Raw genomic sequence first — 12,241 nt, 5'->3', positions numbered from 1 at the left:
GGGACCTAATAACATATATTGGGTTTAAATATCACCTCTATGCGGACAACACACAAATTTACTTTTCAACATCCGACCTTACACCTGCTGTACAAACCAAAGTTTCTGAATGTCTCTCTGCTATATCATCCTGGATGGCCCTCCGCCGCCTTAAACTCAACATGGCAAAAACAGAGCTCCTCATCCTTCCTCCCAAACCTGGCCCTATTCCCTCCTTCCTACTGTTGGAAGTACGATCATTTACCCAGTAGCCAAAGCACGCTGCTTAGGGGTCACACTCGACGCATCTCTCACATTCTCCTCTCACATTCATAACGTTTCTTAAACCTGTCACTTTTTCCTCTGCAATATCACTAAGATATGCCCGTTTCTCTGTTACTCGACTGCTAAAACTTTGACTCAGGCCCTCATTCTCTCCCGTCTTGATTACTGTAACCTCCTGCTGTCCGGCCTTCCTGCCTCTCACCTGTCTCTCCTACAATCTATCCAAAACGCTGCTGCCAGAATCACTCTACTCTTTCCTAAATCTGTCTCCGCGTCTCCCCTCCTGAAATCCCTCTCCTGGCTTCCGATCAAATCCAGTATCACACACTCAATTCTCCTCCTCACTTTTAAAGCTTTACACTCTTCTGCTCCTCCTTACATGTCAGCCCTAATTTCTCGTTATGCACCATCCCGACTCTTGCGTTCCTCTCAAGGATGTCTTCTTTCTACCCCCTTTGTATCTAAAGCCCTCTCTCACTTACTGACCCGCACCTCTGGAATGCCCTTCCCCTCAATACCCGGCTAGCACCCTCTCTATCCACCTTTAAGACCCACCTTAAGACACACTTGCTTAAAGAAGCTTATGAATAGCACTGTGGATTATACTGGACACATGATACATATAGCTTGGCCCCCTGCAGACGCACTTACCAAAATTCCCTCCTACTGTCTCTGTACGTTCTCCCTACCTACCAATTAGACTGTACGTTGCTCGGAGCAGGGACTCTGTTTATAGTATCTGTTATTTATTTGATTACCACGTGTATTACTATTGTGAAGCGCTATGTACATTAATGGTGCTATATAAATAAAGACATACAATACAATATATATATATATAAGAATATATATATATATATTTTTAAAGATAGATATATTTATATATTTGCTACTTGAGTTCAAAGGGAAACAATTAGTGGCACTGTGCCAGGAAAATATTCTGTATTGGTTAAATATGAGTGAAAAGCGATTTGGACTATACAAGAGAGACTTGGAAAGCAGAAAGAGACGCTTCCTAAAATATATCAGTTTTTCTCTCTAAATAGAAAGTAGAACAGTTAGTGCATATCTTCAAAAGTAGTAGCACTCTTGTAATGTATTCCAAATAGTAGTGATACTAGCTAAGTACTATCGCACTTTGATCACTGACATATTAAAAGCAAGGTGCCATTGCTGTTTTTGTTATACTGCCTGTAACAGCTGACACAATGTTTGAAATAATCTTAACACCTTATGTTTAAATTCCTAAAAAATATATATGAATAAGCTTCTCTTGCTATATAAGCATCTATATCTTTATATAAAATATGCAGGACAAACGGGGCTTTTAGGACTCTTCAGTATGTATGTCTATCTTTATTTATATAGCACCTACAGTGTGCTCAGCGCTTTACAAAGATAATACAGTACAGGGAATTATAATACACTAAACGCAATAAAGTCAGACAATAGGAAAGGAAATCTGTGTCCTGGAGAGCTTGCAATCTAAGTGATACATTGGGAAATTTACAGAGGCAGCAGTTGAGGGAATAAGTGCAGTAGATGGCTACTGTCCCACAGTCACTCCTGCCAAGCACTGCCATGAGTCCAGGCTATTGGGATGCTTCATTTAAGAGGTGGGTTTTCAGGTTTGTCTTGAAGGTGGGAGAGAAGTTGCTTGGAGTATACGGAATGTGAGGGAGTTCCACAGATAAGGTGCAGTGAGGAAAAAGGGTTCAAAGCGAGAGAGCTGTAGAGGGGAAAGGAGACAGTTATGGTTAGAGTAAAGGAGACGAGCAGGGGCACAGCGAGAGCTCAAAGCTGATATGTAGGAAGGGGCAGATGAGTGGACAGCCTTGAAGGTAAGAAGGAGAATTTTGTGGGTGATCCAAAACTTGATGGGAAGCCAGTTATTTAAAGAAGGAGATGAGCTGATACAATTTTGGGAGAAATTGTTCTAGCAGTTGAATTTTGGATTAATTGCAGGGGAGAATATTGGGAGGCACGGAGGCCTGTTAGTAGTATGTTACAATAATCCAGATGGGAGAGGATAAGGGCATGCATTACCGTTTTAGCAGTAGATTGATAGAGGAAAGGGTGGCTTTTGGCGATATTACGGAGGAATAAGCGATAAATTTTGGCCAGGGCGTGAATGTGAATGGAAAAAAAAGGGAGGGGTTAAATGTCACTCCTAGGCAACATTCCCTGGCAATAGGAAAGATGGTAGTACCGTTTTCTGTGTCGGAAAAAGGGGTTATTAGGAGGAAATATGAGAAGCTCAGTTTTAGACAAATTAAATTTAAAGCCGTAGAGCGCCATCCATGAGGATATAGCCATAAGGCAATCTGAGACTTGGGACTGGATTGCAGGAGGGATGATAGGGGTGGGTAGATATTAAAGAAATAGATACCTGCATGGAGTTGATACCTATGGCCAAAAGAGTTGATGAGGTCACCAAGTGATAGTGTGTAGAGAAAAAAAAAGGAGAGGTCCCAGAATAAAGCCTTGAGGTACACCAACAGACAGATCAACAGAAGACGAAGACATGTTAGCAATAGACAGGACATGTGTGACGAGAAAGGTAAGATGATTACCAGAATAGGGCTTTGTTGCGGATACCAAGAGCATTTAGAATATACAGGAGAAGAGTGATCGACAGTATCAAAAGCAGCAGAGAGATCAAGTAGGATTAGTAGGGAAAAGTGACCTTGGGATTTAGCTTCACGTAGATAATTCACTACTTTAGTGAGCACCATCTCTGTTGAGTGAGCTGTACCAAAGTCAGATTGTAAAGGGTCCAGGATGGCATGGGGATAAAGAAAGTTGATCATACTGGAGAATACGAGATAGTTTAGCAATTTGGATGCTAACGGCAGGAGGGATACAGGGCAGTAGTTAGTAAAGCACGTTGGGCCTAGGTTGTTTTTGAGCTAAGTTGTGACCACTGCATGCTTAAAGGAAGAGAGAAAAGTGCCAGAGGTCAGGGAGAATTGAAGATGTGGGTGAGAGTGGGGACTAAGACAGAAGTAAAAGATCTGATAAGGAGTGAGGGGATGGCATTGACAGGGCATGTGGTAGAGGGAGAAGAACAGATCATCTTAGAAACTTCTAGCTCTGTAACCGGAGAAAAGGAGTCATGAGTGGAAGAAGGGAGTTTGGGTAGAAGCAGAGAGAAGGGGGTAGGGACAGAAGGAATTTCCTTGTGGATAGCATCCACCTTGCCTTTAAAGTAGTTGGCGAATGCTTGAGGAGAAGTGAAGGAAGGCTGGGATGTTGGAGAAGATTGGAGGAGGGAGTCAAATACAGATAAAAGACAGCATGCATTGGATTTGTGAGTGATCGCGTGTGAGGTAAAGTCATGTTCTTTGGCCTTAGAGAAAGCAGAATTAAAACGGGAGAGGAGAAATAGTACAGAAAATCAGCCAGAGTGGGAGATTTCCTCCATAGGTATTCAGAGGAGCCAGTGCAAGTGTGAACAGCACGTGTTTGTGAATTTAGCCAAGGCCGTGGATTAGAGGGACGGGTGTGCCGGAGGCGAAAAGTGGCATATAGATCAAGCGAGGAGGAGAGGATAGAGTTGTAGGTGTTGACAAGTTTGTCAGTTTCAAAGGAAGGAGAAAGAAAGAGAGAAGAGAGGTTAACACTTAGGGTAGATGTCAGAGCATAGAGGTCACTGGACCGGAGATCTCGAGAGTAGCATGAAGGAACGGTAGGAGGAGGGCGAGAGGAATGAATGGTGGTGAATGATAGGAGGATGATAGTCAGAGAGCGGAAGGGGGAAGATGGAGTAATCGCATACAGCAAACTAATCCACACCCTATCATGCCAGTAGACTGAAAGAAGTTCTAAATGTGGGAGTCAAACACGCAAAGTAAGATGCATCATTTGTTTATTCATTTACTAGCAGTGTGAAAGAATAGGATGTAGGCTGCAATTAATGTATAAGAGGATTTAGGAGTAAATTCGATATAGTCCGAGTCGGCCTTTCAACTTCAATGGGGTTTTTATGCCCAGATCTACCTGAACTGCTGCTTCGGGATCTTACCCCTTGGTGCCTGGTTCAATATTCTTAGCTACGCCCGGTCGAAAAACTGCAAATTACAGTGTGGTGCAGAGTTCAGCATTGCAAACACATCATTTTAGACAGATTAGTAAGTACTGTATGGCCCAAAGTAACGTGCACCATGACAAAGGCACTTGGTTTTTAGTTGTGGTTTCCGAATAGATGCAAGATTTTACTCTTTATTTATTAAATGGTCTGTAAACAAGGGAAGAGGTTTAGAGAACATATGTATAGACAGCACATTATAAAGCAATAACATTAGCTAATGAAAAAGAAATGTACGCTGGCAAAAAAAAGCAATTTTTTTAAAACAGAAGACTACACCTTCCGAAGAAAACAACCGAACTTAAAAGTGGATTTTTTGTGCCTCAAAACTTAACATGCTTTTTGCTCTTCTAATAAAAATGTACCCATCCGATACAAGTGTGTATTTGTAATGTATACATGGAGTAATACATTGATATTTCGGACAGTACAATTCTTCAAGGATGTGGTGGGATTACATTTCTGTTGTGTATACATAACAATTTAAATCAATTTAATTCCATCATCGTTAACAAAATGGACTACTGTTTATCTAACAGGAATATTTTTCTGGGTACGTTTCTTCTGCTAAAACAAAAATAAATATTTTTGTTGGTTGTTTTACTGTTCATATTAAAATAGCAACAAAATAATAAGGTGGGAAGGACAATGCAAAATATTTATTTTGTTTGTCCAAAGAACCCTACCACTCAAACAGGAGTAAAAACGAAACTACATTGAAAATAAGCGGTTCCTCAGTTACGGAGTCAGTCATGACTGGGGACACAGGTATATTCATTTATATGTAACTAGGAATTCAATTTTTGTATTAAATGTATCCGCTTATTTTTTATTGTCAGTTTCTTAAATAAGACGGTTCCTCCAGATTGCAAGATTTATAATATTTCTATATAATATATATACTTTGCTGTTCTACAGCATATGCAGACTCAATACATCTCTCCTAAAGAAACATTTACAATTTAATATGAGGTGTTCTACACCAGTTAAATAAGTCAAATTATGATTTTCTTTCATCAGCGGTATCTTCAAAAGGCTGTTTTTCCTAGTTTTACCTCGTCCCTTACAGTAATTAACCCACTTTTTGAGCAATAATATTAATTGCAATGCTTTGCTGTCATTATTATATATTTAGAGGCAGGCTACAACCTGTACACTTCTTGTTCTTTAAAAGAAAGACATTGTTTATTGTTCCTTTCATATGTTTTTTCTTTTTTTTAAGCATATTGAACTTACGAACTTATGAAAAAGTACAGCAGGGAGTCGCCATGTTGCCATTTTGGTGCCATCATTTATTGGTACAGAAATTTTCAGGAATCCAAAGTATCCCTGTAATTTTACTTGCAACATTTTCATAAAACGAGCATTGTAGGAGAGTACTCGGCACTCACATAGATCTACTGTATGTTTTGAGCTATGTTTTGATTGTACATTCAACAGTCCCATTGGGCACCCTGGCACCTGCAGCACACACAAGAAAACCATAAAGTTTAGTATTTAGTATGATTTAGATGTATTATTTTATTTATATTTAGGTCTTTCTTTATATATTAAATAAAAAGAGCAATCCAAGCGAGTGACTTTCTTTTTGAAATTGTTGTACTTATTTTTATTTTTTAATATATATTTTTTTTTTATTGGGTTTACAGGCATTAAACAACAACATTAAAACACAGGGGGGGGGGGGGGGACAATAAGACATAAGGAAAAACATACTTTTACACAAAATTATTTTTGGTATTGCTCATAATACTTAGAATTTCAAAATTCAACACATTAACACAAATGATAAAAAAAAAAACCCAGATAATAGCATTTTTAAAGATTAACATCAAAGCTATCACCACACAGCCTCTTATTTATTTTTTAACATAGGATTGAATCAGGAGACAGTCAACACAGTATAATGAGATGTATCAAAAGTTGCACCCTGTAACTGGCGCAGATTTTCTATCTCAGCGCCCAAAAATACGCCGTATATGGGTGGGGTTAACCTCTGCTCCAAAGAGATCAGCGCCAATTGTGAGAAGCAAGATTAGAAAGTATCTTTCATATTTGCTGCTCCCACGCTGACGTAGATGCAAATATTTGCTCCGTGATTGGCTCAAATTGTGTTATTGCCCTCAAAGTTCACCGTTAGCGCAGCCATGAGTCTTTCTAAATGTTGGTAACTTGTGGCCCCCACATAGCCTTACCTAAGGGAAGAAAAACCCAAAGAAGTTCACCTGACTACCTCCAATTTCCTATTACCCCCTCCTCACACAAACAGAGGTACCCAAATTCTTTGGAATGACTGGATGGGTGACTTGATGTGTAATGATAAGCACCATAGTGTGGCTTGCTCATTTTAAAGGAAACAAGAGGAGTATTTTTGAGTACCATTAATTGCCACACAAAGAAAAATATGGTGCTAATTTGTCATACAGTATATATGTACGATATGTTTCCATCACTTAAAACATGTTTACCGCACGCACATATATCCCCACGACTGACAGCACATCCATTTACAACTTTCCCTGGCTGTAGATTGACAAGAGAATGTATCAAAACATTTAAACATTCACCACTAACATAATTAGAAATAATAGGTTCAAGCAAGAGACAGGAAGACATCTGTAAGTTCAGACATGCTGGAACTCTCCTCGCAAAGAATTGAACCTGGGTCCCCTGTTTAAACTCTGTGTTATTGGTTACAGTCAGTGTCTTTACTAACTGAGCCACTCCTCCCTCATAGCCAGACATACATGGTTAGGTCACTCACACATCTTCTCTATGCATTACGTGCCTCTACATTGTCAGGAGCGGCTTGTAGGGTGGTGTTACTGATTTACATATGTTCTCCAATATCTGTCATGTTTCAATTAATTAGAGTTGCTGCTATTTAAACATACATTAATTCTAAAAAACATTACTATTTGTATCTACTCTGCCGCAAAACATATGTAATACCCCTATCCTACCCGGCTGTGTAAAGATAAGGTGTATATGAATAACAATGCATTTGGTGCTCGGTGACAGGGTTTAGACCTGCCCATTTGGAGTGTTTGCTCAGTGGTTACCTCTTATCTCAGGGTCTTCTCTGCGTGGGGTCAGGCCAAGGCTATTTGGAGTGGAGTGCAGAAGGAAATAGAAGACAGGACGCCAGGAACTTTTAACTTGGTGGTATTTATTAAGCACGACCACAACAGTCTTTAGAGTCCATACACAGGATTTTGTATGTAGCCCTGGTCTCCAGCAGCTCCTTGAGACCCCCCTCTCTTGGTGCAGCCCGATCGCGGTTGCTAGGGCCGTGGTCGCGTCTCTAAGGTCCCGGCGGCTCGGGAAGCAGGGCGTCGCCATTGCTATGCGTGTTGCGCATGCGCAGGGACCAGATAGCACGGAAGGCACCCAGATAGCTCGCGCATGCGCGGAAGGTAGTGCAGGGGTAGGGAGAAGTCGCGTGAGAGCAGGGAAAGCCCAGGGGAGGTTAGGGCAGCCCGAGATAGATCGCAGATGAGCTCGCCAAAAGCCCGCGAAGCTGTAGCCTATTAGGAGAGGCTCTGAGCAGGGACTACAGATCCCATGAGCCTCTGTATGCCCCATGTGACACCAGGGAGCTAATAGGGCTTAGGATCTCCAGTGAGGCAAGTGGATACATTTCGCGCGCTGAGCCCACGTTAGTCAGTCAGAGAGAGGAGCAGCCCAGGGAAGGAGGTAGGGTACAGGAGTCAGGGACTCCCTGTACTAGGCCAGCACCCCCCAGGGCCCGAGATAGCTAAGTACCACACAATAGTGAGTGTTGCCAGGGACTGCCCTAGGTTAAGGGACCCTGTCACTCAGGATTGTCAGTTGGAGTCAGGGAGCTGTGAGGGAAGGAAGGGTGCGGGGATCGAGTGCAGCTCCTGCCCCCTATAGGTACCCACACCCCAGGTAGGCCCCAACTCCCCACTAGGTTAGTGGGTAAGTGCTGAGGGAGGCCCAAGATAGGGACGCTGCCCTTAGTGTAGAGTGCTGCCTTGTCAGAGTCACGGCTGCTAGTGCTGTGAGGTCTGACAGGCAGGCACAGTGTTGTGTAGCACGTTGGCTGCACACATCCAGTGGGTCACAGCTTGTTGCTGCAGGCGCTGGGATTAGTTTAGTAACAGTCAGGGCTGGGAAGAGTTAGGGGAGCGGGGCAGGTCATTAACCCCTGTAGGCCCCTAGGAGTTTTCCCCAAAGCCATTACAGGTTACTGTGCTGTAGGGACGGCCTATAGTATAGCGCGTGTCATTTAGTGCTGTAGGGACAGGTCCTACATTAGGGATCCTGTCACGGTAGGGTAGATTAGATAGGGACACAGCGAATGCTGCGGTTCCTGCTAAGAGGTCCGGATCCAAGTTGGGGTCCTCAGAGACTGTTTCGAGGTTGGGATCGCCCCTGGCGGTCCGCATGCAAGGAGTCCGGTGTAGGATCAGACGGAACCATCACACGACTGATCCTTTGTGAAGCCAGTTGGAGATCTGAGCACGGGAGTGCTCGGCAGGTACTATCTAATACACAAGTGCACCAACGGGCCCTTAGTATAAATAGTGATTGCCTCTCTCTGCAAGAGTGCGGGACATTGGGTGGGGTTCTTTGGACACTGGGTGGGATCACCTGGTGTTGGGGAAGCGTCCTGCGAGACGTCGCAGTATGTGTCTCCTCGAGAGAGGGACACCGGTTATGTTGGTACATGTCATGATATGTTAGCTTATGTTCCTAAGTAAATGGTATTAGTTATTATATTATACCTCACCGTGTATGTGATTATTTGTATGTGTCCTGCGAGGAACCACTCCCCCTCTGGTGGGAGCCATCGCAGGTGGAGGCGCTGTACCGAGTAAGTGGTTGTCCCTAGTATTGTAATTGCCCCATGTTCCCCTTGGCAGAAGCTCAGCCCTCCTGTGAGCCAACAGGTATAGCACCAAACACTGAGTAACACTATATGTTCCCTGCAGCCCCACACTGTATCTGCGATTGGGGGGGGGGGAAACCCGTTACATGTACATCAATATGAAACAGCAGCATCAGGACAGCTTTTAGACGAAACTCATTGAACAGGGCATTCCACCAACCTCTCCGCCTCCAGACAGGCAATGGAGAAACTAGGACCTCACGCCTTTCATTGAACGCAGAGTATGGTGTCTACCACCTCCACACAAGAGAGCCTATTTTGGTTATCTAGATCTAGGACCCTGCATCTCAGGAAGCTCATCCCTGTCTGTTGCAATAAGTCCAGGAGGGTTTTTCCAGTGTTCTAACCTGCCTGGTTTGTCCAGCTGGAGCTGTTTGGATGTATTCCCTGGGGTCCCTCTATGATAGAAAGATCCACTTCAGGGAACTCCTCTGGGGTCCCTCGCCCTCCGGGATGGTTATTGGACTCTTGTACCCCAGGAGCCAGAGCCCTTGGATAGACTGGACACACCCCCATTGGGGTAGGGCTAGGACTAAGGAGGAGTCAGAACTAGGACTGTCTATAATTTGGAGGAATCACATATTTATACAGGAGGAGGAGCCAGCCACTCTGTCCAGTGTATGTAAGACAGAGAGTGAACTCCGAAAACTGGTGCTCAAAAGTAACACACAAAGGCACTGTAACAATGAATTATGAATTCAGTACTGCGACAGATCAAAGCCACTTAAGTATGAGCGTATTAGAAGGGCTCCATATGTGCAATAAAGTCTCAATCCTCAGGAAGGGGGCTATAAAGTGATAGGGAGCAAGGGTCAATGAAAGACACACATGTATGGAATACAACTCCGCCACTACCCTCACAAATCCTGGCGTCCAACGCACAGCCCAAGAGCCCCTAAGGGCGTATTACTCACAAACTTGACCCGTCGGTATCGCCGATCAAACGCTGTAATCCGAGGACTTGATCCCTGCGCAATGTCGGCGTGCTCCAGCCTCAGGAAGTCAGAGGAGAAGAAGGAAATCTGGCAGTTCACAGCCGCCCGTGTGGGTAATGATAAAGCGTAACTGATGAATGTCAATTTGTTAATTTTACATACAAATGCCACAGGGAAACTCTGACGCGTTTCGTCCTGTAACTAGGACTTTGTCAAAGAGTAACTGGGCAGATTTAGATGTGGCAAGGCCCTCATCCTGTCATGTGATCCCAGCATCTTCCAGACCCAGGCATGTGCCTGGAAGCTGCAACATAATAGATACACAAGGGAAGCAATTTCACGTGTACAGCCTTGTGACTGTTTAACCCTAGCACTGCCTTCTGTTACCAGGAGTTACATGCCACACCAGAGAAATATAGCAGGGTGCTACACATACATAGTAAAATTTAGCAAGAAATGTAAGCATAATTTCAATCAAATATTTGTAAATTGAAATTAAAGTATGTACCCAATATAAAATTAGGTTTCCAACAAAATCCAATACCAAGACTTACACAATTGAAACAAATAATATAAAACTATGTAGCTAGCTAATCATTAAACAGTTTATGGTAGTGAGCTACTTTCTTTTCTTTTCAACTTGTATTTTATTGATAATTCACATGTTCTACAGACATTTCATATATTTGTATTAAGAACATATTCAAAAATGTGTCAGTCTTCCATGTATAATTACTTTCAACAGGTGGCAACAAGACATACAGGGTAGACAAACCGACAAACACAGATCACAAACCTAAGGGGGTAGGGATAATAGAGTCGGGGGGACCTTCCGCTGTGGTTCCGCTGGGAGCTCTGCGTCTTCCGACCCATCGCTTCCTGAGGGGCCAGATTTATCCCCGGTAACACCCATGTCCTGTCCATGGGGCTTTGTTTAGTTCTACCTAGGTATTTCTAGTTTGTCCTGTCCATCTATTCCTGTGCAACAGCCCCAAAGGAGAATGCACTCATCTCTATCATTGCCATATCGTGGACCTTTCTATCCCCGGTATGTCTGTCTGGGCAAACCAAAGAGTCCAGACTTTTAGGTAGTTTGCGCCAGTATCGTTGACCAAACTTGTCAATTTCTCCATCTGCCAGACTGTCCAAATACTATTCCGAATTGTAGCGATCAGTGGAATCTCATTTGTTTCGATTGTGCTGCGATCTCCCCCCCGTAGTGGCGTCGCGAAGTGCGTTATCAACTTATTTACTTTTTTGGAGAGTCCCGGATGTGGCCTGTTTAAGGGGAATATCCATGGGTCTAGCGGGATGTGTATGCCTAGGATCCTGTTCAGCCAATCTTTGATTGAATCCCAGACTGTGGCTATTTTGGGGCAAGACCACAGCATGTGTAACAAGTCTGCTTGCTGTCCACATTGTCTAGGACACAATAGGGAGTAACTGGGCAGAAATTTTGAAAAAAGTGTGATCTGTGTAGCGCTATTTGATATATAATTGTGTATACAATAAACTCTCTACCGAAAAATGCAAGTGATTAAAAATAACATGGGCAGCCACATAAAAAACTAACTACCCAAAGCAAGTGATAAACCATAAAAAACAGAAAATAGGGGCGCCCTAACCTCTATAATTAGTGATAAAATTATAAAACATCACAATAATCATAAATGACAACGATTGATAGTGCTCAAATACAACCGTGCAGAAACAATGGAAAATGCTGAAAAAGTCCTCAAATGTCCACAAGTTAGATGAATACTGGAACCAGCTGTTGCTCAGGACATAGAAAGAAAGAAATGAAAAAACAACACAGTGAAGTATTGTTAATATAAAGCACATATATTGATGCTATGGAACCTATAACCATATAACAAAAATAAAAAAATAATAATAAAACTAAAAAAGGATTAAGCAAGCACTAAAAAATAGATAAAAAGACTATTTATTACAAAGACAAAAAACTAAAAGCTAAAAATGAACAAATTGACATCAATCACTCTGCATCCGGCATCTATCTGTATCCTACTTACAGACTGC

Source organism: Ascaphus truei, chromosome 2 (genome assembly GCF_040206685.1).
Source record: "Ascaphus truei isolate aAscTru1 chromosome 2, aAscTru1.hap1, whole genome shotgun sequence".
Classification (NCBI taxonomy): Eukaryota; Metazoa; Chordata; class Amphibia; order Anura; family Ascaphidae; genus Ascaphus; species Ascaphus truei.
The sequence above is the reverse complement of the archived record's forward strand: the minus strand, read 5'-3'. Positions refer to the sequence as shown.